The 27,397-nt window shown below is 44.0% G+C and overlaps 5 non-coding genes across 5 annotated transcripts; 1 reads left to right on the plus strand and 4 right to left on the minus strand.

Moving 5' to 3' along the window:
- Nucleotides 1–1,128: 1,128 nt before the first annotated feature.
- Nucleotides 1,129–1,292, minus strand: LOC134297194 (U1 spliceosomal RNA). Its single transcript, XR_010003950.1, has one exon. It is a non-coding gene; the product is annotated as a U1 spliceosomal RNA (small nuclear RNA).
- A 3,078-nt stretch (nt 1,293–4,370) lies between these two features.
- On the minus strand, nt 4,371–4,534 carry LOC134297190 (U1 spliceosomal RNA). The gene has a single exon (XR_010003946.1). It is a non-coding gene; the product is annotated as a U1 spliceosomal RNA (small nuclear RNA).
- A 5,356-nt stretch (nt 4,535–9,890) lies between these two features.
- Nucleotides 9,891–10,054, minus strand: LOC134297191 (U1 spliceosomal RNA). Its single transcript, XR_010003947.1, has one exon. It is a non-coding gene; the product is annotated as a U1 spliceosomal RNA (small nuclear RNA).
- Nucleotides 10,055–19,116: 9,062 nt separating this feature from the next.
- Nucleotides 19,117–19,280, plus strand: LOC134297195 (U1 spliceosomal RNA). The gene has a single exon (XR_010003951.1). It is a non-coding gene; the product is annotated as a U1 spliceosomal RNA (small nuclear RNA).
- Nucleotides 19,281–24,702: 5,422 nt separating this feature from the next.
- LOC134297196 (U1 spliceosomal RNA) lies at nt 24,703–24,866 on the minus strand. Its single transcript, XR_010003952.1, has one exon. It is a non-coding gene; the product is annotated as a U1 spliceosomal RNA (small nuclear RNA).
- Nucleotides 24,867–27,397: the final 2,531 nt, after the last annotated feature.

Consider the following 27,397-nt stretch of genomic DNA (forward strand, 5'->3'; position numbering starts at 1 on the left):
AGTCAACATTAAACAGGATTAAAACATTCATAATAAATAGATTTAAAACATACACTTTTAAGAATAATTTAAAAAACAATTATGTAAGCCCAAATGGGGGGGTTACACAATTTTTTAAAAATGATTCTTAAAAGTGTGTTGAAGCGCTGAGCTGCTGAACTTGCAGACCAAAAGGTTGCGGGTTCAAATCCAGGGAGCGGAGTGAGCGCCTGCTGTTAGCCCCAGCTTCTACCAACCTAGCAGTTCGAAAACATGCAAATGTGAGTAGATCAATAGGTACCGCTCTGGCGAGAAAGTAACGGCACTCCACACAGTCATGGTTGCCACATGACCTTGGAGGTGTCTATGGACAATGCCGGCTCTTCGGCTTAGAAATGAAAATGAGCACCAAACCCCAGAGTTGGACACGACTGGACTTAACCTCAGGGGAAACCTTTACCTTTAAACCCAAATAGTACTGTCGTTCAAGCCTTTTCCTTAATAGCCTTCATTTCTAAATGCCTGAATTTAAAAAAGGACTTTGCCTGCTGATGGTGAGAACCTAGAGATCCTCAAAGGTGTCAAGTTTGTTGGTTACTAGGTAAGTGGGGTTTATATATCTGTGGAAGGTCCAGTGTGGGAGAAAGAACTCTTGTCTGTTTGCGGCCAGTGTGAATGTGGCAATTGATCTCCTTAGCGAGCATTTAATGGCCTTGCAGCTTCAAAGCCTAGCTGCCAGTATTAAAAAACTCTAAAATCAGGGCAGTAAATAAAGAACAACTCTCTGAAAACTGGGGAATTCCAGACAGTTAATAATCAGAGCTAGCTAATCACCTCCCAAAAAAGGATTCCCTCAGGTAGAAACCAGCCTGGCATTGAAGCTGCAAAGCGATTAAGGAAATCATTACAACATTAGCCATTCTCCCACCCTGGACAATTCCACGGATAAATATAACCCACTTGACTAGTTTTCAACAGACCTCACAAGCTCTGATAGTGCCTGGCATAAATGTTGTGAAAACATCAGAAGAAAGTGCTTCTGGAACATGGCCATTAAGCATGCAAAACGAACAGCAAACCAACGATTCTGGCAGTTATAGCCTTCACCCACAGCCTAATATACAATTTCTATCTTTGAACCAGCAAGATCAGGGGAAAGCGCGAACGCAGTCCCCCACTACCACAAATTATGCAGTCGAGTTTCCCGCATTTGGGGAAATCGCAGGGGTCAGCACACCCGGAGTGCAATGGATGAGCCTCACCCTGGGAAAACCACCTTCGTGATCATGGTGTCTCCCCTGCCAGGTAAGTATGAGTTGGAATCGCACAATCCCCTCCTGGTCTCTCATTCGCACTCTCTTTTAGGGCACGGTGACTCCGTTTCTGCGATCCTTGTGAGCTTTACCTGACAGGGGAGTATAGCTACCTTTGCTGATCTGAGTCTCGGGGCACCCCACAAGCCCTCGTCTGGACCCTCTTTTTGCTCCCACCATGCCCTGGTGTGCGTATATTTGCATGCCTGCATCTGATTTCTCTTTTTCTGTGTCACTCTGGAGGCTTCCACCCATTCCGGCTTCCCATTGGTGCTGCACGACAGAAAGGAGGCGGAACTCAGGAAGATTCTATCCCTGGCGCTGTAATGCGTCACAGAGGTCCAGAGGCAATGGCTGCGGCAACTACATCAACTCCAGAAGCCGCTTTGTACACTGGTTGCAGTCTGACTTACACTGTCTTTTCCTTTGTTGCTGCAAGACAGAAAGTAGGCGGACTTCTGGCCATTCTCCCCTTATAAGGACGTCCTCCATTGTGTCATATGCACTTCTAATCTCTCCTCCCCATTCAAACAGGGATGGCTATGGCAACCACTTCAATGGCAGAAGCTTTGGCCAATGGCAGCATTCTCCAAATATTAAGGTAAAGGTAAAGGTTTCCCCTGACGTTAAGTCCAGTCATGTCTGACTCTGGGGGTTGGTGCTCATCTCCATTTCTAAGCCAAAGAGCTGGCGTTGTCCATAGACACCTCCAAAGTCGTGGCCGGCATGACTGCATGTTACCTTGCTGCCGGAGCAGTACCTATTGATCTACTCACATTGGCATGTTTTCAAACTGCTAGGTTAGCAGAAGTTGGAGCTAATAGCGGGCGCTCACTCCGCTCCCAGGATTTGAACCTGGGACCTTTCGGTCTGCAAGTTCAGCAGCTCAGTGCTTTAACACACTTCGCCACCGGGGCTCTTTACTCCAAGTATTAGTAAAGTAAAGGTAAAGGTTTCCACCGGGGCTCCTACTCCAAGTATTAACTTTTGAAAAATAAAAATAAAAAAATCCTGGGGCCTTTTTTGGTTTCCCCACAGCACTGATCGGCTCCCCTGGTGGTGCCTTGGGTTAAACCGCTTATCTGCTAAACTTACTGACCAAAAGGTCAACGGTTCGAATCCAGAGAGCGGAGGGAACTCCCTCTGTTAGCCCCAGCTTCTGCCAACCTAGCAGTTCGAAAACATTCAAATATGTGTAGATCAGTAGGTACCACTCCGGCAGGAAGGTAACAACACTTCATGCAGTCATGCCGGCCACATGACCTTGGAGGCGTCTACATGACCTTGGAGGCGTCTACAGACAACGCTGGCTCTTGGGCTTAGAAATGGAGATGAGAACCAACCCCCAGAGTCAGACATGACTGGACTTAACATCAGGGGAAACCTTTACCTTTACCTATTTGAAAATTTAACCAAGTACAGCCTTTAAGGACTCCCAACCCAAAGGTACCAACCGCCTACCCCAGTTAGGTTGTAGGGCCACATCATAGGATGCCCTTCCTCGATCATACACCCACTCACCATCCATGTCTGTGGAGATGGGGAGACTGGGAAAAGGGCCTGTTCAGAGCAGAACCAGACAGGAAGATGCACTCTGTCAGACAGCCTGGATGTTCCAACTTTTGATTTCCCATCACAACACCCTTTGAGAAATTGAGAATTGAGAAGGATTTGTTCCAAAGCACAGAAATAGTGGAAACCAGATTTCTTAGCACATCTCTATATCATTTCATCATGTAAACAACAAAATGTTGTTATCATATTTGTTATCACAGTGATCAAAAGGAGAAGTCTATGGCCGTTTCAGTACCGGCTTTCTCCAAATCCCATCTACTCCCTTATTTCTCCAGCACAGCACTACAGCTTCCAGCATTCAAGAAGCCTGGCTGTGATGGCTAGGTGTACTGGAGCTACAGCAGCCCACTTCACGTAAGACAATAATGAAAGACAGATAGTTTCGATTGATTATTTCCTCGAGGAATTTTTGATGTGGATATCAAGATTACTATGAATATGATATATGTTAATGCCAGGAGAACTCTCACAAAAAAACAGTAAAATTAATTTTCTATAGGTTGCTGTGAGTTTTCTGGTTTGTATGACAATGTTCCAGACGTTTCGTCCACATCTGTTATTTGAGAACACAGAAATACTGGACTACTCTAACAACTACCATGTCAAACTATACAGAGATGCCATTGAAATCCACAAGCGTGTGGAGAATTTCAACAGAAAGGAGCAAATGAGCAATATCACAAAACACGAAAATGAGCAAAATCTAAGGTTGGTAAGGTTTTCCCCTGACGTTAAGTCCAGTCGTGACTGACTCTGGGGGTTGGTGCTCATCCCCATTTCTAAGCCAAAGAGCCGGCGTTGTCCGTAGACACCTCCAAGGTCATGTGGCCGGCATGACTGCATGGAGTGCCGTTACCTTCCCGCCGGAGCGGTACCTATTGATCTACTCACATTTGCATGTTTTCGAACTGCTAGGTTGGCAGGAGCTGGGGCTGACAGCGGGCGCTCATTCAGCTCCCAGGATTTGAACCTGGAACCTTTTGGTCCGCAAGTTCAGCAGCTCAGCGCTTTAACACACTGCGCCACCACCAGGGGCCCGAGCAAAATCTGGCTCCCAATATTTAAAAAAACTAAAATCAGGACAATAAATAAAAGACAACACTCAAAAACTGGGAAATTCCAGACAACAAACAATCAGGGCCAGCTAACACCTCCCAATAAAGGATTCCTCCAGGCAGGAAGCAGCCAGGCTTTGAAGCTGCAAGGCTTTTCAATGCTAATCAAGATGATTAATTGCAACATTAACACTTGCCTCAAACAGACAAGAATTCTTTCTCCCAAGCAGGACCTTCCACAGATATATAAAGCTCTCTTGTCTAGTATCCAATATAGCTCGCAACCTTTGAGGATGACTGCATAGATGTGGGTGAAAAGTCAGGAGAGAATGCAAATGTGTCTGGAGCATGAACATAAAGCCCAGAAAGCCCACAGCAACCCAGTGAAAGCCTTTGCCTACACATTCATTGCCAACACATTCATTTTCTATCTTTGCACCAATGTGACCAGGGGAAAGCGCGAACGCAGTCCCCCACTACCACAAATTATGCAGTCGAGTTTCCCGCATTTGGGGAAATCGCAGGGGTCAGCACACCCGGAGTGCAATGGATGAGCCTCACCCTGGGAAAACCACCTTCATGATCATGGTGTCTCCCCTGCCAGGTAAGTATGAGTTGGAATCGCACAATCCCCTCCTGGCCTCTCGTTTGTACTCTCTTTTAGGACACAGTGGCCTCCGTCTGCAGCACTTGCCCTGAGATCCATTGGACAGAACTGTATCTATGATCTGCTCCATTTTTCAGGACTGTGTTTTAGAGTGCTTTACAATGTTTGATTTGCACCCCTTTTTTCTTCCGGCATGCCTTGGTGTGTGAATATTTGCATGCTTGCTCCTGGTTGCTTCCTTTCTTCAGAGACTCCAAGCATCCATGCAGCAGCCAGGCATCCCATTGGCGCTGCAAGACAGAAGGAGGCGGAACACAGGCATTTCCTTCCCTTCCATCTCTGCGGAGTCATTGATTTGCCCTCCTCTTCCTTCCTAGCAGACACTCAGAAACAGTTGCTGAAACAGCTACATTATTACATCCGCTTCCATGCTTTTTTTTTTTTTAAACATATGTTTGTTCTTCTGTAGCCCAATATTGGACCAAGACTTTAATGATGCTTCCGCCCATTAGAAACTGAAATCTTAAGACTTAGATAAAACATGGGGGAACTCTGCCCTTCTCTGCCCCACTTGCAGGCGGCAACAAGTTTGCCAGATGAATTGTACTCTTACCATTTTGATCTGCAATCCCTGTTTGCTCCCACCATGCTCAGAAGTGAATATATTTGCATGTCCATGTCTGGTTCCTTCCTTTCTATGCCAGTTGTTGGGGTCCATCTAACTGAATGTTCAATTGTTGCTGTAAGAAAGAAGCTAACACAACAACTCCACCAGCTCATTGAAAAAGGGTGGGTGATCGAAAAAATCCCAGCAGACTTCAAAGATGCCACCATCATCACCCTTTTCAAAAAAGGAGATAGAACAGACTGCGGGAACTATCGCGGTATCTCCCTGCGGAGAAGAGATGTTGGATGTTTATTTAATTATATTATTATATTATACCCGCTGCCACCAGTGTAAAGATGTTTATAATGTGGCCACCAGATGTAAAGGGGATTATCCACGCTTGCCACCACTAAGGGAAGATATAGCCATTAGCTACTTAGAGGGAAACCTTTTAAATTTTGTTTTTCTTCTTTCTTCTTGGTTTGTTTTTGATGGTAATATATATATGACAGAAGCTGAGATGTTTAAAAGAACAATAACACATTTATTCTGGCACAAAGCTTAATGGTTACAGTAACTTTCTCTTTAGAGGCACTTTGGTTAACAGTTGCAAGGCTAGAATGAGGTGTTTCAAACTTCTTAAAATGTCACTTCTTTCTTTACTGCTCTAAATTGCAGTCACCCTGTGAATTACAATCACAGATTATCTGTTCCTCATCAGGAGACAGACTACCTTAAAATAAGTCACCAAACTTATTTTAAACTGACTCAAAAATAAGCATTTGAGTCTCCCTGATCCCTTCAACTGAGGATCAGTCTTCACGGTACCTCATCAGGGCACAGACTAACTGCTTCTTTTTCAAACCTGCACTTCTCCACCAAAACAGCAGTTGGATCCACCCACTTCTCCATGGCAACCAACTCATGAGTGCAGAGTAACTGAAATATTGACCCTTTTAAAACGCTATTATACATGACCTCTGTAAACTAAAAAAATCACACTTCGTTACACTCCCTTCTAACCTCCGCTGGGAAAATCCTCGCAAGAATCCTTGCAAACCACCTTCTCCCTGTCTCAGAAGACACCCTCCCAGAATCCCAGAACGGCTTCCGCCCCTCCAGAGGAACAGTGGACATGATCTCCACTGCACGACAGCGCCAAGAAAAATGCAGGGAACAAAATCAACCTCTGTACTTGGCATTCATTGACCTTGCAAAGGCATTTGACACAGTGAATCGCAGAGGTTTCTGGACCATACTTCCAAAAATCGGGTGCCCTGATAAATTTGTCATTGTAGGCCTTAGTCTACAGACTAGTGTCTTCAAATTTACTAGCTCACATTCATTCATCTTCCATTCAATTCGTTCATACCCACACATAATATATTCATATTTTTTTCACAACTAGACTAAATGTAAATGTTTACCTACATGGCATTCATTGACATTGCAAAGGCATTCGACTCAGTGAATTGCAGTGCTCTCTGGATCATCCTCCAAAAAATCGGGTGCCCTGACAAGTTTGTGAACATCCTGCAGCTCCTCCACAATGACATGATGGCAACAGTCTTGGACAGCAATGGCTCCCAAAGTGACCCATTTAAGGTGGAATCAGGTGTCAAGCAGGGGTGTGTTATTGCCCCAACCTTATTTTCCAGCTTCATCGCTGATATTTCATCTTGTTGACGGGGAGTTTCCCATCAAAGTGGAAATCATCTATCGGACAGATGGCAAGCTATTTAACCTCAGCAGATTGAAAACCAAAACCAAGGTCACAACAACATCTGTTATAGAACTCCAATATGCCAATGATGGTGTTATCTGTGTGCATTCAGAAAAAGACCTACAAGCCACTCTAAACACCTTTGCAGAAGCATACAAGAAACTCGGCCTCTCATTGAACATCGAGAAAACCAAAGCGCTCTTCCAGCAGGCAACAGCCAATCCCTCTGCAATGTCAGGAACACAATTTAATGGTGTAACATTAGAAAATGTTGACCATTTCCACTACCTTGGCAGCCACCTCTCCACAAAAGTCAACATTGACACTGAAATACAACACCGCCTGAGCTCTGCATGTGCAACATTTCTCTGAATGAAGCAGATAGTGTTTGAGGATCGGGACATCCGTAGGGACACCAAGGTGCTTGTTTATAAAGCTATTGTCCTCCCAAACCTGTTATACGCCTGCGAAACATGGACTGTCTACAGATGTCACACTCAACTCCTGGAAAGAGTCCATCAGCGTTGTCTCCGAAAAAGTCTTGGGAAGACAGGCGGACAAATGTCAGCGTGCCGGAAAAAGCAAAGACCACCATCATTGAAGCAATGCTCCTACGCTATCAACTCTGCTGGACTAGCCACGTTGTCTGAATGCCTGATCACCATCTCCCAAATAAGTTACTATACTCCCAACTCAAGAATGGAAAATGGAGTGTTTGTGGGCTGGAAAAGAGATTTAAAGATAGGCTTAATGCTAGCCTTAAAAACCGTGGCATAGACACCGAGAACTGGGAAGCCCTGGTCCTTGAGCACTCTAACTGGAGTTCAGCTGTGACCAGCAGTGTTGTGGAATTTGAAGAGGCACAAATAGAAGGAGAAAGGAGAAGCGTTCCAAGAGGAAGGCACGTCAAGCCGACCAGGACCGCCTTCCACCTGGAAACCGATGCCCTCACTGTTGAAGAATATGGCTACAAGAATAGGGCTACACATTCACCTACGTATCCACTGCCAAGACACTACACTTGGAAGGCCATCATACTCGGGCAACAAGGGATCGCCTAAGTAAGTAAGTAAGTAAGTAAGAAAGACAGATGGGGAGTAGAACTTAATCAAGTCATTATTGGGTGGAAATTGACTGAAGGATTGGACCTGTTAGGATCCCAAATCATAGAGTTATAGATTATGAACTATTAGGATCACAATCTAATGAGGGTAGCAGAATTTATTTGGTAAAGTATGATCACTGGGCACGTAGATAGATACTTTGATTCTATTAGGAGCAGGTAACAAGATTGTTTACTGATAACTTAATGTATTCAAAGGTACAGACACATTTCTTTTGTCAAGGGTTAAAAACTTCCAAAACGTTTCATAGAATCATAAAGTTGGAAGAGACCTTGTGGGCCATCCAGTCCAACCCTCTGCCAAGAAGCAGGAAAATCGCATCCAGCCTCTGCTTAAAAGCCTCCAAAGAAGGAGCCTCCACCACACTCCGGGGCAGAGAGTTCCACTGCTGAACAGCTCTCACAGTGAGGAAATTCTTCCTAATGTTCAGGTGGAATCCCCTTTCCTGTAGTTTGAAGGAGAGTTTGGGTCTTAAATTTATAAACTCTTAACAGTCTCCTCATAAACTATGTCGCTTTGTTTAGCTCCCTTGAATAAGACTTTACTTTCAAAGAAAACACACGCCTCAATGGTTTTATAACTCCCTAAAACTGCACTCAAGCTGACTGCAGCCCAACTGACATTTCTGACTGACTTCTCTGACAGCCTTTTAAAAACTGGACATTCTACACTGTCACAGAGTGGTCACATAAACTGCAGTCCCTCCCACTGCTTTAGGTATATAGAGATGAGATAACTGCAAACTAAATAGAACATAATAAACTTCAGGTTGTAAAACAACATACTAATAAAACATTATTACAAAAAAACAAGACATAGAAAAGGCTTGTTAAGGTTGCTTTCCCCAACATGAACTCAAGCAAGTTATCCCCTCACTCCACACTAGAGATGTGAGTGGTATTTGTTTCATCTGTTTCGTTCGTCTTTCATTTCGTGCCACGCGTTCAGATTGCAAGATATGAAAGACACCATTTTCGTACAAAGCAAAAGGCGACACGAAAGAGAAAGCTGCATGGTCACCATGCTTGCTCTCGTTTTTTGGCCGTGTGGCATCCACTTCCTCTAGCGTCGGAGGTGGGAGGAGGTGATCCTTGGCCATTCAGAGGCCAGGGAAACAGTAACATGGGCTGCTAGGGAGGCTATTTAGGGGGCGGACGTGTCCTTTGCTGCTGCGGGTGGGCTGGCTGGCTCTCTCTCTTGGCTTGCTGATGGTTGTTGCCTTGTGTTTTGTCTTGCTGCTTCCTTGCCTGCTGGTAAGGGTACTGGGCAGTGGGCAGATTTGGGTTTTTTTTTTTTTGGCCTGGCTAGTAAAAAGTTTTCCCCTGACAGTAAGTCCAGTTGTGTCCGCCTCTGGGGGTTGGTACTCATCTCCATTTCCAAGCCGAAGAGCCAGCTTTGTCCATAGACACCTCCAAGGTCATGTGGCCGGCATGACTGCATGGAGCGCCGTTACATTCCCGTCGAAGCAGTACCTATTGATCTACTCAAAGGTGCATGTTTTTAAACTGCTAGGTTGGCAGAAGCTGGGGCTAACAATGGGAGCTCACTCCGCTCCATGGATTCGAACCTGCAACCTTTCAGCCCACAAGTTCAGCCCCTCAGCGCTTTAACACTGTGCCACCGGGGCCTTATTTTAATAATTTTTCCTTTGAAGGGAAGGGGGCTGGGATTTTTGAAGTGGTAGGGGTGGTTCAGAAATGATCATTTTTTTGTACTCAAGGTGAAAATCCTATTCATACAGGCTTCCCGTTTTCTGAAGTGGAGATAAATACAAAAATGAGACATAGCCAATGAAACAAAAAAAAAACGAACAGCAATTCCACACAAATGCACATAACGACTCCACACAGAACCCAAAACTGGGAGCAGTCTCAGCTTATTCTTTTCTATCTTTGCACCAGTGTGACCAGGGGAAAGCGCGAACGCAGTCCCCCACTACCACAAATTATGCAGTCGAGTTTCCCGCATTTGGGGAAATCGCAGGGGTCAGCACACCCGGAGTGCAATGGATGAGCCTCACCCTGGGAAAACCACCTTCATGATCATGGTGTCTCCCCTGCCAGGTAAGTATGAGTTGGAATCGCACAATCACCTCCTGGACTCTCATCTGCACTGTCTTTTAGGGCATGGTGACTCCGTTTGTGCGATCCTTGTGAGCTTTACCTGACAGGCGGGCATAGCTGCCTTTGCTGATCTGAGTCTCGGGGCACCCCACAAGACCTCGTCTGCACCCTCTTTTTGCTCCCACCATGCTATGGTGTGCGTATATTTGCATGCCTGCATCTGATTTCTCCTTTTCTGTGTCACTCTGGAGGCATCTACCCATTCCGGCTTCCCATTGGTGCTGCAAGACAGAAAGGAGGCGGAACTCAGGAAGATTCTCCTCCTCTGCAGAGATCCTGCTCTGTCTGAACCTCCCCCAACACTCAAAATAGGAAAGTTGGTGCCAATTACATCAACAAGAGTCTCTTTGTACACTTGTCGCATTGTCTGCAATTATTATGCTTTTCAAAATCGAAAAGCTTTTGTTTGCTTTACCACGGCTGTGATCACGGCTGGCTGGGAGATTCCTAGTCTTGATTCTCAAAAGTCAAGGAACCTGTCTGTCAACATTCTTGCTTTCGAGAAACAACACTTTAAGATCATTTCAATCTCAAAAAAAAAAAAAAGACGAGAAGATCCTAAATTTTTGATCCTTGGGATACAGCAACTCCCACTCTGGCTTTACCCTCTCCTTCTCCTAACTAGAAAAATAGCAAATACAGTTCTTTCTTTTAGGACTCCTCGCCCAAACCAGTTATGATCATTATAATTTTCTTTCCGTATTAGTCCTAAACATGGAATTCTCCTAGCAACCTACTCAGCCCAGGGGACAGGCACAGTTAGGCCTCATTAGGCCTTTTCCACAGATTATCTGATTTTAACTGGATTATATGGCAGTGTAAACTCAAGGCCCTTCCACACAGCTATATTACCCATTTATAATCTTATATTATCTGCTTTGAACTGGATTATCTTGAGTCCACACTGCCAGATAATTCACTTCAGTGTGCATTTTATACAGCTGTGTACAAGGGGCCTCATATAATCCAGTTCTAAACAGATAATATAAGATTATAAATATACAGTCGAATCTCACTTATCCAACATACAGGCCAGCAGAACGTTGGATAAGTCAATATGTTGGATAATAAGAAGGGATTCAGAAAAAGCCTATTAAACATCAAATTACGTAATGATTATACAAATTAAGCACCAAACAACAAATTTGACAGAAAAAGTAGTTCAATACTCAGTAATGCTATGTTGTAATTACTGTATTTACAAATTTAGCACCAAAATATCACAATGAATTTAAAACATTGACTACAAAAATATTGACTACTAAAAGGCAGACTGCGTTGGATAATCCAGAACACTGGATAAGCGAATGTTGGATAAGTAAGATTACTGTGGTAATCCAGTCCAACCCAATTCTGCCATGGAGGACACAATCCAAGCACGCCCAACAGATGGCTGCCCAGCCTCTCAATAATAATAATAATAATAATAATAATAATAATAATAATAATAATAATATCATACAATCATAAGGTTAGGAGACACCCCTAAGGATCATCCAGTTCACCTTCCTTCTACCATGCAGGAAAACACAAATCAAGCACTCCTAACAGATGGCCATCCAAGATCCGCACAATAATAATACAAATCGAATCATAGAATCAGACAGTTAGGAGAGACCCCTAAAGGCCGTCCAGTACAACCCAACTCTGCCATTGGACGATACAATCCAAGCACTCCCAACAAATAGCCACCCAGCCTCTCAATACTAATACTACTACTACTACTACTACTAATAATAATAATACAGTAGAGTCTCACTTATCCAACACTCGCTTATCCAACGTTCTGGATTATCCAACGCATTTTTGTAGTCAATGTTTTCAATATATCATGATATTTTGGTGAGAAATTCGTAAATACAGTAATTACTACGTAGCATTACTGCGTATTGAACTACTTTTTCTTCCAGATTTATTGTATAACATGATGTTTTGGCGCTTAATTTGTAAAATCATAACCTAATTTGATGTTTAATAGGCTTCTCCTTAACCTCTCCTTATTATCCAACATATTCGCTTATCCAACGTTCTGCCGGCCCGTTTATGTTGGATAAGTGAGACTACTGTAAGAATAATAACTACAACATCATACAATCCTAAGGTTTGGAGTGACCCCTAAGAATCATCCAGATCAACTTCCTTCTACCATGCAGGAGGACACAATCCAAGCACTCCTTACAGATGGCCATCCAGCCTCTACATAATGATGATGATGATGAAGATGATGATGATAATAATAATAATAATAGAAGCATAGAATCCAAGAGTTTGGAGAGACCCCTAAGGGCCATCCAGCCCAACCCTTTCTACTATGCAGCAGGACACAATCCAAGCATTCACAACACATGCACAACGTATAAATACTATACAATACTACACAGGGACATAGACCCCCTCTATCCTCACCACTTTCACAGTACACAAACAACCAAATGTATACTAAACATAAAGACAACCATAAAACAGACATTCAATACCACCACCTCAATAATTTCTCACCAACACCACCAGACAACGCCACAGCAATGCGTGGCCGGGCACAGCTAGTTGCTATATAAGTGACCTTATGACAATCCAGAAGTGTGACAGACAGAGATGCTGTTCACCCGCTATGCTCTGCTCCATTGGGAAGGAGAGAGATAGTGTATGTCTCAGATCTGCTATGGGAAAGCAGGATTCTGGTCACTTTTGGGGCTCCTTTCTCAAGGGAAGAAGAAGGAGTGCATTTTGGAGTCATGTAGCCGGCATGACTGCATGGCATGGCATTAACTTTCTGACAGAGCGGTACTTATTGATCTACTCACATTTGCACATTTTCGAACTGGTAGGTTGGCAGAAGCTGGGGCTAACTGCCAGAGCTCACTCTGCTCCCGGGATTCAAACCGGCAACCTTTTGGTCAGCAAGTTCAGCAGCTCAACTGCGCCATCAGGGGCAGCCTCCCTTTGGGTCTCTTCTGCCTTTTGCTCTCCCCTGAGGACACGTTCTGCCATTCTCCAGGCAAAATGTAGCTATATGGATATTTTTGTTATGTTTACCTTCTTACCTTCCTCAGGAAGGAGCCTCCGGTGGCTCAGTGTTAAAGCGCTGAGCTGCTGAACTTGCAGACCGAAAGGTCCCAGGTTCAAATCCAGGGAGCAGAGTGAGCACCTGCTGTAAGCTCCAGCTTCTGCCAACCTAGCAGTTCGAAAACATGCAAATGTGAGTAGATCAATAGGTACCACTCCAGCAGGAAGGTAACGGCGGTCCATGCAGTCATGCCGGCCAGATGACCTTGGAGGTGTCTACGGACAACGCCGGCTCTTCGGCTTAGAAATGGAGATGAGCACCAACCCCCAGAGTCGGACACGGCTGGACTTAATGTCAGGGGAAGCCTTTACCTTTACCTACCTTCCTCAGAAGCTAGCTTAGAGAGCTAGTTAGCTCCAAAAACCTTTTCTATCTACAATGGATTTCTTTTACTACAAGAAATATTTTAAACCTATAATTGTGACTCTGCAATCCTTTGTTTTAATTGGAGCTGTCATGTAGTGAAGATCATGTCCACTTTTCCTCTGGAGGCATGGAAGCCGTTCTTGGATTCTGAGAGTGTTTTTGGATTCTGGGAGTGTGTCTTCTGAGACTGGTAGAATTTCTTGCTTTCTCTGCAGTCTGCTACTGGGATGTTCTCGGTCATCCACACTTTTTCAATGAGCTGATGGAATTGTTGTGTCAGCTCAGGTCCACCCTTTTTAAAGATTTCAGTAGGGATCTCATCATCCACTAAGAAAACCAAGGCTGTATCAGTTCCATGTCCAGCCTAAAGCCAGACTATGACAAGTCCAGATAATCAGTTCCTTCCAAGAACACCTGGAATTGTAAGGACACCACACGTTCCAAGACTTTGCCCACAAAGGGAAGATTGTAAACTGGCCGAATATTGTTCAATTGAGCAAAGTCAGTGAATGAACCTCACCCTGGGAAAACCATCTTTGTAATGGTGTCTCCCCTGTAAGGTAAGTATAACTTGGCTAGGCACCATTCCCTTCTGGACCCTTGCCCGCACTCCTTTTTAGGGCACAGGAGCCTCGCTCCGCAGCATTTGCTCTGAGCTTCATTGGACAGAACTGCATTTCTGGCCTGCCTCACACGGCAGATTTGGGTCTTGGGGTGCCACAAAATCCCTAATCTGCACCCTATTTTTACTCCCTGTCATGCCCTGGTGTGTGTACATTTGCATGCCTACATCTGATTTCTCCAGTTCTCCGCCAATCTGGAAGCATCCACCCATTCAGATTTCCCATTGGTGCTGCAAGACAGAAGGGAGGCGGAACCCAGGAAGATTCTCCTGTTCCGCAAAGATCCTCCTCTGTCTGAACCTCCCCCAACACTTCAAATAGGAAAGGTTGTGGCAACTACATCAATCAGCGCTCTTTACACTGGTCGCATTGTATCCCATTATTAAGCTTTTCCAAATCAAAACGTTTGGCCCCTTTGTTTGCTTTACAACTCTAATAATTGCTGGCTGAGAGATTGGTAGTCTTCATTCTAAAAGTCAAGGAACCAGTTTGTCCACATTCCTGCTTTCCTGAAACAACATATAAAGACCCCATAATTTAAACCTCAAGAACGAGATGAGAAGATCCTAAATCTCTGATCCTTGGGATACAGCAACTCCACCCACTCTGGCTTTCCCGCCTTCTTCTCCTAATTAAAAAATAACAAATAGTTCTTTCTTGTAGGACTCCCTGCCCAAGCCAGTTATGATCATTTTAATTTTCTTTCCATATTAGTCCTAAACATGGAATTTTCCTGCTGTCCAGAGAGGTGTTGTTACATCTCCACCTTGCCTCTCCCTGAGAAAAATGGGACTCAAGAGAACCTATGATTTAAAAAAGAACTAAATGAGAGTCTACACCAGGCATCCTCAACCTGCATCTCTCCAGCTGTTTGGCCTCCAACTCCCAGAAGCACTAGACAACTTGTTAAATGGCCAGGAATTCTGGGAGTTGGAGACCCAAACAGCTGGCTGCTGCAGTTTGAAGATGCCTTGTCTACACTAAAAAAGAATTAAAGGATTCAGAATATTTACCAAAACTGAGACACAAGGCTGCACTTACAATTTAAAACAAGTTCAATAGAACTAAAGAAAAAAAAGGAGGGGTGGGTTAACACTAAAATAGAATTTCAATTGATTAATTTATTTGCTATGTTTATTAATCAAAACTGAGACACGAGCTGTGCTTATAATTTAAAACAAGTTTAACAGAATTAAAGAAAAAAATTAAAGAAAAAAAGGGGGGAGGTTAACAGTAAGGTAAAGGGAAAGGTTTTCCCCTGACATTAAGTCTAGTCATGTCCGATTCTGAGGGTTGGTGCTCATCGCCAAAGAGCAGGAGTTGTCCGTAGACACCTCCAAGGTCATGTGGCCGGCAGGGCTGCATGGAATGCCATTATCTTCCTGCTGGAGCAGTACTTATTGATAAACTCACATTTGCATGTTTTCAAACTGCTAGGTTGGCAGAAGGTGGGGCTAACAGCAGGAGCTCACCCCACTCCCCGGATTCAAACCACTGACCCTTCAGTCAGCAAGTTCAGCAGGCTCCAAGATTAACACTAAATTAGGATTGAAACACTCACCATAATAATTTAAAACACAGATTTTAAAATGATACAAAGCCTTCAATTCTAAAAGCCTGTTTGAATAATAAAAAGGCCTGTGCCAGCTGATGGAGGGGCAGCAAGAAGAAGTCAATTCTAGCTTTCCTAGGGAGGGCCAGTCACCAAGAAGGTCCTGTTTCAGATGCCCATCGTACAGCCATACCAGTGAAGGCGATCAAGCTGAAAAAGGGGCCTCACACTCTCTCAGCCTCAGGGGGAAACAAAAACAACTGCTCTCTGAAGAGAAGGTGCAAACAAAAATTGTATGTTGTATTTGCTTTACGGTTGCCATAGGCTAGACTTGGAGGCACACTAAAGCAATGGCAGAGAACACAGCCATTGTACAGGATTTATTGTTGTTGATGCATTTTTAGCGAGGAGGGAGACGAAATGGCTGAACTCCATCTGCCTCTCTTGCATCACTTTCCCTATGCATTAGAGTGGAAAATAGAAAGATCTTCAGAGCAGTGGTTCTCAACCTTCCTAAAATTGTGACCCCTTAATACAGTTCCTCATGTCATGGTGACCCCGGCCATAAAATTATTTTCATTGCTACTTCATAACTGTAATTTTGCTACTCTTATGAATTGTAATGTAAATATCTGATATGCAGGATGTATTTTCATTCACTGGACCAAATTTGGCACAAATACCCAATACGCCCAAATCTGAACACTGGTGGGGTTGGGGGGGATTGATTTTGTCATTTGAGAGTTGTAGTTGCTGGGATTTATAGTTAACCTACAGTCAAAGAGCATTCTGAACTCGACCAACGAGGGAATTGAACCAAACTTGGCACACAGAACTCCTATGACCAACAGAAAATACTGGAAGGGTTTGGTGGGCATTGACCTTGAGTTTTTGGAGTTGTAGTTCACTAACTTCCAGAGAGCACTGTGGACTCCAAACAATGATGGATTTGGACCAAACATGGCATGAATACTCAATATGCCCAAATGTGAACACTGGTGGGGCTTAGGGAAAACAGATCTTGACATTTGGGAGTTGTAGTTGCTGGGATTTATAGTTCACTGACAATCAAATAGCCCCTTGAATCTCATCAATGATATAATTGAGCCAAACTTCCAATACAGAACCCCCATGACCAACAGAAAATACTGGAGGGATTTGGGTTCCTAAGACCATCAGAAATATGTTTTTTTTCTGATGGTCTTTGACAACTCTGAAACCTCCTCGCGATCCCGCCCCAGGGGTCCCGACTTCCAAGTTGAAAAACTTTACTTTAGAGAATGCTTTTGTTGTTTATTTGTTCAGTTGCTTTTGAGTATTCGTGACCACCTGGACAAGCCCAAGCCAGAGCTCCCTGTTGGCCGTCGCCACCCCCACTTCCTTCAAGGTCAAGCCAGTCACTTCAAGATCCATCCATCTTGCCCTTGGTCGGCCCCTCTTCCTTTTTCCTTCCATTTTCCCCAGCATCATTCTCTTCTCCAAGCTTTCCTGTCTTTTCATTATGTGGCCGAAATACTTCATCTTTGCATCTAATATCCTTCCCTCCAGTGAGCAGCCGGGCATTATTTCCTGGAGTATGGATTGGTTGGATCTTCTTGCGGTCCAAGGCACTCTCAAAATTTACCTCCAACATCACAGTTCAAAAGCGACTGTCTTCCTTCGCTCAGCCTTCCTTATGGTCCAGTTCTCGCATCCGTAGGTTACTATGAGGAATACCATTGCTTTAACTATGCAGACCGTTGCCAGTGTGGGATTGGTCATTGCTCTCCTCCCAAGAAGTAAACATTTTTGGATGCCCTGGCTGCAGTCTGCGTCTGCGGTAATCTTTGCGCCTAGAATTACAAAGTCTGTCACTGCCTCCTCATTTTCTCCCTCTATTTGCCAGTTATCAGTCAGTCTGGTTGCCATAATCTTGGTTTTCTTGAAAGGTGGGGTATAGATAAACATAACCACCACCACCACCACCATCATTATCTTTCTGTAGGAGCCTTTCCAAGCCCTGAAATCCACACGAGAAACCCTTTTCTGAGTCTCATCGCATTCTCAGGCCATGGATGGCTGGTGGATGTATGTCTGAAGAAGGGCATCCTATGATGTGGCCCTGCAACCCAAAAGAGGGAAGTGATTTGTGCCTTTGGGAGTCCAAAAATAAAGGACTGTGTTTCTTAAATTTTTGACTAGAAAGCAAAAAGAAAAGAGAGCTGGACTGGGTGGAACAGCTGTCCCAAAAACCAAAGATTTAGGATTGTCTCTTCTTGATTTAGGGTTTGAACTGATGGGGTATTTCTATGTTGGAAAACATTACTTCTGTGGAAAACAGAAGGATCTGGAGGAGAGGGGAAGAATGCAGAAAAACCAGTTCCTTAACTCTGGGATCAAGAGAGCCTTGATCAGTGTTGATCAGACCACACCTGGAATACTGTGTCCAATTTTGGGCACCGCAGTTGAAGGGAGATGTTGACAAGCTGGAAAGCGTCCAGAGGAGGGCGACTAAAATGATTAAGGGTCTGGAGAACAAGCCCTATGAGGAGCGGCTTAAAGAGCTTGGCATGTTTAGCCTGCAGAAGAGAAGGCTGAGAGGAGACATGATAGCCATGTACAAATACGTGAAGGGAAGTTACAGGGAGGAGGGAGCAAGTTTGTTTTCTGCTGCCCTGCAGACTAGGACACGGAACAATGGCTTCAAACTACAGGAAAGGAGATTCCACCTGAACATCAGGAAGAACTTCCTCACTGTGAGGGCTGTTCGACAGTGGAACTCTCTCCCCCGAACTGTGGAGGAGGCTCCTTCCTTGGAGGCTTTTAAGCAGAGGCTGGATGGCCATCTGTCGGGAGTGCTTTGAATGTGATTTCCTGCTTCTTGGCAGGGGGTTGGACTGGATGGCCCATGAGGTCTCTTCCAACTCTACTATTCTATGATTCTATGATTCTATGAAAACAAACAAACAAATTACTGCAGTTTTGTTTGGGAAAGGCGAGTAAGTCAGAGAATGCAGCCAATGTACAAAACAGCATCTGAAGTTGATATAGTTGCCACAGCCATTGCCTCTGGACCTCTGTGATGCATTACAGCACCAGGGATGGAATCTTCCTGAGTTCCGCCTCCCTTTTGTCTTGCTGCACCAATGGGAAACTGGAATGGATGGATGACTTCAGATTGACAAAGAAAGGGAGAAATCAGATGCACGCATGCAAATGTACGTACACCAGGGCATGGTGGGAGCAAAAAGAGGGTGCAGACGAGGGTTCGTGGGGCGCCCCGAGACACAGATCAGCAGAGTGGAGCAAGGAAGCCATGCCCATCTGCCAGGTGAAGCTCATAAGGATTGTTGAAACTGGGTCACTGTGTCCTAAAAGAGAGTGCGGATGAGAGGCCAGGAGGAGATTGTGCGATTCCAACTCATACTTACCTGGCAGGGGAGACACCATGATCACGAAGGTGGTTTTCCCAGGGTGAGGCTCATCCATTGCACTCCGGGTGTGCTGACCCCTGCGATTTCCCCAAATGCGGGAAACTCGACTGCATAATTTGTGGTAGTGGGGGACTGCGTTCGCGCTTTCCCCTGGTCACACTGGTGCAAAGATAGAAAAGAATTTGACTGGTTTCAGACTCATAGTAATCTTGGTAAAAGGTAAAGGTTTCCCCTGATGTTAAGTCCAGTCATGTCTGACTCTGGGGGTTGGTGCTCATCTCTCAATTTCTAAGCCAAAGAGCCAGCCACCGGAGAGCAGTACCTATTGATCTACTCACATTGGCATGTTTTCAAACTGCTAGGTTGGCAGAAGCTGGAGCTAACAGCAGACGCTCACTCCGCTCCCGGGATTTGAACCTGTGACCTCTCAGTCTGCAAGTTCAGCAGCTCAGTGTTTTAACACACTTTGCCACCGGGTCTCCTAGTAATCTTGGTATTCACAACTAAAATTCCTTAATGGAATGATTAACATGAATGTTAATACAGTAGAGTCTCGCTTATCCAACGTAAATGGGCCGGCAGAACGTTGGATAAGCGAATAGGTTGGATAATAAGGAGAGATTAAGGAAAAGCCTTTTAAACATCAAATTAGGTTTGATCTTACAAATTAAACATCATGTTATACAACAAATTTTAAGGAAAAAGTCGTTCAATACACAGTAATGCTATGTAGTAATTACTGTATTTATGAATTTAGCACCAAAATATCACGATGTATTGAATACATTTACTACAAAAATGTGTTGGATAAACCAGAACGTTGGATAAGCGAGTGTTGGATAAGTGAGACTCTACTGTAATTTTATTGATCATAATGTAATATAATATCTATATTAAAAGGTAAATGGTTTTCCCCTGACATTAAGTCTAGTTGTGCCAGACTCTGGGGATGGTGCTTATCTCCATTTCTAAGCTGAAGAGCTGGCAACACCTCTAAGGTCATGTGCCCAGAATGACTCCATGGAATGCCATTACCCTCCCACTGGAGTGGTATCTATTGATCTACTCTCATAATAATAATAACAACTTTATTTTTGTACCCTGCTTCCATCTCCCCGAAGGGAGTCAGGGCGGCTCCAAAAGAACAAAATAAAAACACATACATCATACACCTTATCGGCAGATAAAAAATACATCAAGATAAAAACACAATTATACAGTAGCATAGTTAAACATAATTTAAAACCATTTGAAACTGCTTCCGTGTTTTCAAACTGCTAGGTTGGCAGAAGCTGGGGCTAACTGCAGGAGCGCTCTCCGCTCCCCAGTTTCGAACTGCCAACCTTTTGGTCAGCAAGTTCACCAGCTCAGCGGTTTAACCCGTTGTACTACCGGGGGCTCCAATAGCTATATTAGACCAAGTAAAAGATCTGAGATAATATAGAAGATTTTGAATTCTGCTTGGGTGGGGATTGTCTACTTACTATACAAATTATGCCTAGCCATCACAGCTGGCCTTCTTGAATGCCATAAAAACCATTTCCTTTCTATTGCTTACTGAATGCTGGAGGTTGCAGTTCCATGTGCGAGAAACAAGGGAGTGGGTGGGTTTTGGAGAGGGCAGGTTTTAGAGGGATAAATTGGAAACAAGAATTGATGCTCAAACAGATTTGGGTGTATGGTTGGTGTAACTATGAAGGAGCTCTTCCATTTCTTTTCCCTCTTCCCTCATCCTATCCTATCTATTGCCCTCATCCTCCCTTCCAGTCACTAAAACTGCAACAACTACAATAAATCTGGTACAATGGCTGAGTTCTCTGCTGTTGCTGTTGTGTGCTTTCAAGTTGTTTCCAGCTTATGGAAACCTTATGTAAATTCATCATACTGTGCTTTGTGCAAGTGTGTTCAGAGAGAGGTTGCTTTTACATTCTGAGGTTGAGAGAGTGTGACTTACCCAAGGTCATCTGGGGGGTTTTATGGTTAAGCGGGGATTTGCTCTCTGGTCTCGAGAGGCAGCCCAATGTTTAAACAATTACTTACACCATGCTGCTGCCTCACTAGCCTTTTAAAAATCAAGCATCCTTTTAGCTGACTTGCATTCTCTCTCTCTCTCTCTCTCTCTCTCTCTCTCTCTCTCTCTCTCTCTTTCTGTACCTACTCTTTTAAACTTTATGAATAAAACCCCTTCATCTGCCAGATTAAATCATTTAGTCCACAGTGGTTATATAGGCATCCCCTAATCATTACAAGCCACCCTACTTTCAGTTCCTATTACAGAATTTGCCACCTCTATATACGAGAGTTGAATGAAAAGTAATGCCTCTACCTTCGTAACTCCTCAACAGATGGCAGTACTGGTATGCGGCAGGTACTGGCTTGTTCAGTAGACTCTCCTCTACAGTTCCATTTGGCGAGAAGCCTTAGCATTGAATGGTTGTGTTGTTAAAGTGCAAAGTATGGAATCCTGCACAGATGGTCAGTCAATGTGACTTAAGCAATGTGCAGTCACTGAATTCTTGACAGCAGAAGGTGTCATCCCAAAGGAGATTCATCAGAGTATGTAAGCTGTTTATGGTGATTGTGTTGATGTGAGTACTGTGTGTCGTTGGGTGAGTAAGTTTAAAAATATTGAGGTGAGAACTTCTGACTTGCGTGACAAAGAGTTGGACATCCCGTGACAGCAACCACTGAGTTTCTCAAGCAAAAGATTGACAGATTGATTCAGGACGATAGTTGTATCACTCAGAGAAAATTTTTAAACATACAGTAGAGTCTCACTTATCCAAGCTAAACGGGCCGGCAGAAGCTTGGATAAGCGAATATCTTGGATAGTAAGTAGGGATTAAGGAAAAGCCTATTAAACATCAAATTAGGTTATGATTTTACAAATTAAGCACCAAAACATCATGTTTTACAACAAATTTGACAGAAAAAGCAGTTCAGTACGCAGTAATGTTATGTTGTAATTACTGTATTTACGAATTTAGCACCAAAATATCACGATATATTGAAAACATTGACTACAAAAATGTCTTGGATAATCCAGAAACTTGGATCAGCGAGGCTTGGATAAGTGAGACTCTACTGTAATTGGCATTTCACAAGAAAGTGTGGGTCACATTATTGCTTTGCTTGACTATCGGAAGATCTGTGCATTTATAGTGGTGTAGTGGTTTGACAGTTGGATGACGGCCCTGGAGACCTGGGTTTGACATCCCACTTGGCTGTGGAAACCCAAGATATTTTGAAACCTCATGATGCTTTGTGTCTCATTTAAGAGAAGAAGGCGGGACGGTAACGGCGCTCCATGCAGTCATGCCGGCCACATGACCTTGGAGGTGTCAACGGACAACGCCGGCTCTTTGGCTTAGAAATGGAGATGAGCACCAACCCCCAGTCGGACATGACTAGCCTTCCTAGAAAACCTTTACCTTTACCTTTATATAAGTAATCATAGGGAGACGTTCCAGCCTTGACAAAATAAAATGTCTGATAACGGAATCTCTTCTCTTTGTTAACAATAAAGTCCCTTTGGAAATAAAGTGACTCTTCACTGAACAACAGTTGGTACTACAGGCAGCCTGACAGGGGTACAGTCTTAAGAACACCCCAAACAAACCAGAACGAAATGTATTTGCACCTTAATGTTTTGGAATCCTTCTTGGGACCCTGGTGGCATTTTGGTCATGTTTTCATGCCACCTTGGGCCATACGGGGCCTAGAAAAGCCTTTCCCCCACAAAAGGAATTGGATGGAAGCCATTTCCTGTTTTTAAAAAGGTCTTCCACTGACTTTTTAAAGAAATCATCACCATTGTCTATTTCCACAGCACCATCAATGCACGTGGGTGTGATAGCAGTAAAATAACTCAAAAGAGTGGGCCCTGCCAAATGTGTACAATCCAAAATACTGTACAGGCAGTCCCAGAGTTACAGGCATCTGACTTATAAATGACTCATAGTTAAAAATTGGGGGTGAGACAACAGGAAGTGAGAGAAATCTATCCCTCGGAAGTGAAATTCACCTCTGAAGAAGTTACCATGGGGAAAAGGGGTCTCCACTGAAGCTTTTTCACCAATCCTTGTTTCTACAACAAGCTAATTTTTTCAAAATCCAATTATCACGGGCAGACCGTGAAGTGTGACCTCCAGAAGAGGAGTACAGACAGCAAAACAAACATGTTTCCCTATGCTATCCAAAGCTTACACACACATACACAGCTAAAGTTACACTTAAAAATGTACCTGTTCCTACTTATAAACAAATTCAACTTGAGAACAAACTTACATAACTTATCTTGTTGGTAACTGCCTGTATATGTGTGCAAAGGTACATAGTCAGAAGGAGGGAAATGCATTTTATTAACGCTGGTGGTCTTTCAGAATCTTAAAAACAGTGCTGGAGGCCACATGCAGCTCATGGCCTACTGGTCTAGATGATGATTTCAGGGTTTGCAACCTCAACCTCCTACTCATACAAGGACTGCAATCAGAAGCAAACTCTACAGTTTTGTATGCAGGACAATTATCCCCAGCACTTAATTCACCATCTGTGTTGATGAAACATCTACTAAAGCTTGTATGGTATCAGTGACCATTTCATTGATATAATGTAAATTATCAGATGACAGCCAGAATTGTGTACTGAATTCAGCACTGGATGAGGAACCAGGAGTCCAAGGTTCCAATTACTGCTTAGCCACATAAACCCATTGGGTGACTCTGAATGAGTTACACTCTCTCAGCCTCGGGAGGCCAAGATAAAGAAAACTTTATGAACAATTCTCCCAAGAAAATCTTGTGACAGTTTTATAGCTCCATGAGAAACTAGCTGAAGGCACTCAGATTAGTATCTTCGCCCCGGTGGCAAAGTGTGTTAAAGCACTGAGCTACTGAACTTGCAGACCGAAAGGTCCCAGGTTCAAATCCCGGGAGCGGAGTGAGCGCCTACTATTGCTCCAGCTTCTGCCAACCTAGCAGTTGGAAAACATGCCAGTGTGAGTAGATCAATAGGTACCGCTCCAGCAGGAAGGTAATGGCGCTCCATGCAGTCATGCCGGCCACATGACCTTGGAGGTGTCTACGGACAACGCTGGCTCTTCGGCTTAGAAATTGAGATGAGCACCAACCCCCAGAGTCAGACATGACTGGACTTAACGTCAGGAGAAACCTTTACCTTTTATATGTTATGAAGACTTTCATGGCCAGAATTACTGGGTTGCTGTGAGTTTATTGGGCTGTATGGCCAAGTTCCAGTGGCATTCTCTCCTGACATATCACCTGCATCTGTGGCTGGCATCTTCAGAGGTTGTGTTGGCAGTGAAGCAAGTGGAGTGTCTGTCTGTCTATCTATCTGTGGAAAGTCCAGGGTGGGAAAAGAACCCTTGTCTGTTTAAAGCAAGTGTGGATGTTGCAATTAGCAAACCTGAACAGCATTGAGTAGCCATGAAGCTGCAAAGTCTATCAAGGATTACCAATAATGTGCAGACCATTTTCAAACAGTAAGAGACTAAAAGAAACAGATGACTGAAATTGAGAAAGAACAAATTCATTTTCTATCTTTGCACCAGTGTGACCAGGGGAAAGCGCGAACGCAGTCCCCCACTACCACAAATTATGCAGTCGAGTTTCCCGCATTTGGGGAAATCGCAGGGGTCAGCACACCCGGAGTGCAATGGATGAGCCTCACCCTGGGAAAACCACCTTCGTGATCATGGTGTCTCCCCTGCCAGGTAAGTATGAGTTGGAATCGCACAATCCCCTCCTGGCCTCTCATCCGCACTCTCTTTTAGGACACAGCGGCCTCCCTCAGCAGCACTTGCCCCGAGCTCCATTGGACAGAACTGCATCTATGATCTGCCACATTTTTCAGGACTGTGTTTTAGGGTGTCACACAATGCTTGATCTGCACCCCTTTTTACTCCCGGCATGCCTTGGTGTGTGCACATTTGCATGCTTGCTCCTGGTTGCTTCCTTTCTTCAGAGACTGCAAGCATCCATGCAGCAGCCAGGCATCCCATTGGCGCTGCAAGACAGAAGGAGGCGGAGCACAGGCACTTCCTCCCTTTCCATCTCTGCGGAGTCATTGATTTGTCCTTCTCATCCTTCCTTCCTACCAGAAACAGGAATTGCTGAAGAAGCTGCACCAAATATATTGCATTCGCTTCCATGCTTGTCTTTTAAAAAAAAAAAACCAATTTGTTTGTTCTTCAGTAGCCCAATCTGGGATCAAGACGTTAATGATGCTTCCACCCATTAGAAACTGAAGTCTGGCCCAAGACTGAGACAAAACATGGGGGAACTCTGCCTTTCGCTGCTCCACTTGTAGACAGTCTGCCAGATGAATTGTGCTCTTAACACTTTGATCTGCAACTCATGTTTGCTCCCACCATGTTCAGAAGTGACTATATTTGCATGCCCATGTCTGGTTCCTTCCCTTCTATGCCAGTTGTTGAGGTCCATCTAACTGGGTGTTCAATTGGTGCTGTAAGGCAGAAGGGGGGGAGTGGGACTCAACCAAGTCATCCCCTCACTCCACACAGAGATTTTGCTCTTTCTCAGTGTTCCTTCCGGTCCTTCAACCTTGGAATGGAGGAGGCACTCGTTCCAGTCCATTAGAACAGGCAGAGAATAACAAGGGCATTTTGAAGGCACAAGTGTATTCAAATCATTTCCCACTTACAGTGACTCTAGGGCAATGATGGGCAACCTTTTGCACTTGGTGTGTCAAAATTCACAAAAAAAAAACCTAGCAAGACTTGGGTGGTGTGTAACTTTGAGAAAAAACCCATAATTTCGCAATATGTATAGTTTAAATAACAAAATATATAATTGTAATATATAACTGTATCTAAAAAATCAAAAACTATTTACTACCATTATTTCCATATACAACAATCTATGGTACCTCTTGCAGTTTCCACGCTGATTTCTCTCTATTCTAGTTTCAATGTAGTCATGAATAATATAATATAATAATAATATAATAGTAATAATATGATAATATACTACAATTATATATATATATATATATATATATATATATATATATAAAGAGTGATGGCATCACGGCGATGGACAAAACAACAAATCTACAGCCCCCCCAAACTCGAAAATTGGCAACGCAATCCATCATCCCCGCCTCCAGTAAGATACAACAAATTTACACATAAAACACTATCACAACACCAAAAAATGCCAAAACTAAGTACGCATGCGCAAAAACACCATGCTTCAAACCTTTATGGCGCTCGCGCGGCTCCAGTAAGATTTATATGACAAACACAATCACAGGGCCACAAACGGCCAAAAACTGCAACAGGCGATGTGCGCCTGCGCGCACCCCCCCATCCCTTCCCGCGCGCGCACACACACACCTCGCCTCAGAGCTGAAGGCAGGAAGGCAGGAAGGCCGATTCCTTGCTGGGCGCGGGATGGAGGAGGCCGCGCTGGGAGGCGTGCGGGCCTCACGTCGCTCTCTGCCCTCTCCCCCTCAATGTCCTCCCCCCTCAGGGCCCATGGAGGGCCCCGGTTGCCGTTCAGGCCCCCTCCTCCCGCCCCTCTCCCCTCCCCCCAATGCGAGGAAGGCCCCGCGGAGCCCCCCCCCCGCCTCACCCTCTCTCCTCCTCCCTTCTCGGTTCTTCTCGGAGGTCTTCAAGCTCTTCAAGGTGAGGGGGGAAGAGGAGGGCACGGCCCTCGAGCAGGCCTGGACCTCCCCTCGAGTTGTTTGGGGTGCCAACCCCCGCCCTTCCCGGCCTCAGGGCCCTTCCTTTTCCCCCTCACCCGGTTAAACGGCTGATGGGGAAAAGGAAAGAGCCTCATTCAACAATGTATTAACAAATCGTAATAATAGAAAATTATTATTATTATTATAGTAATAATCATTCACAAATTAATAATTATTATTATAACATTGATAATCATTCAACAATATAATAACAACTAATAATAAGTAGTTATTATTTTTATCACAATGATAATCATTCAAGACTATAATAATTATTATTGTTATAACAGAAGGCGCCTCATATAATCCACTTCTAAACAAATAATATCACATTATAAATATACACTAGAATCTCACTTATCCAACATAAACAAGCCGGCAGAACGTTGCATAAATAAATATGTTGGATAATAAGAAGGGATTCAGGAAAACCAATTACACATCGAATTAGGTCATCATTATACAAATTAAACACCAAAACAACATGTTATACAACAAATTTGACACAAAAAGTAGTTCCATGCGCAGTAATGCTATGTAGTAAT

This window comes from Anolis carolinensis, chromosome 2 (assembly GCF_035594765.1).
Source record: "Anolis carolinensis isolate JA03-04 chromosome 2, rAnoCar3.1.pri, whole genome shotgun sequence".
Lineage (NCBI taxonomy): Eukaryota > Metazoa > Chordata > Lepidosauria > Squamata > Dactyloidae > Anolis > Anolis carolinensis.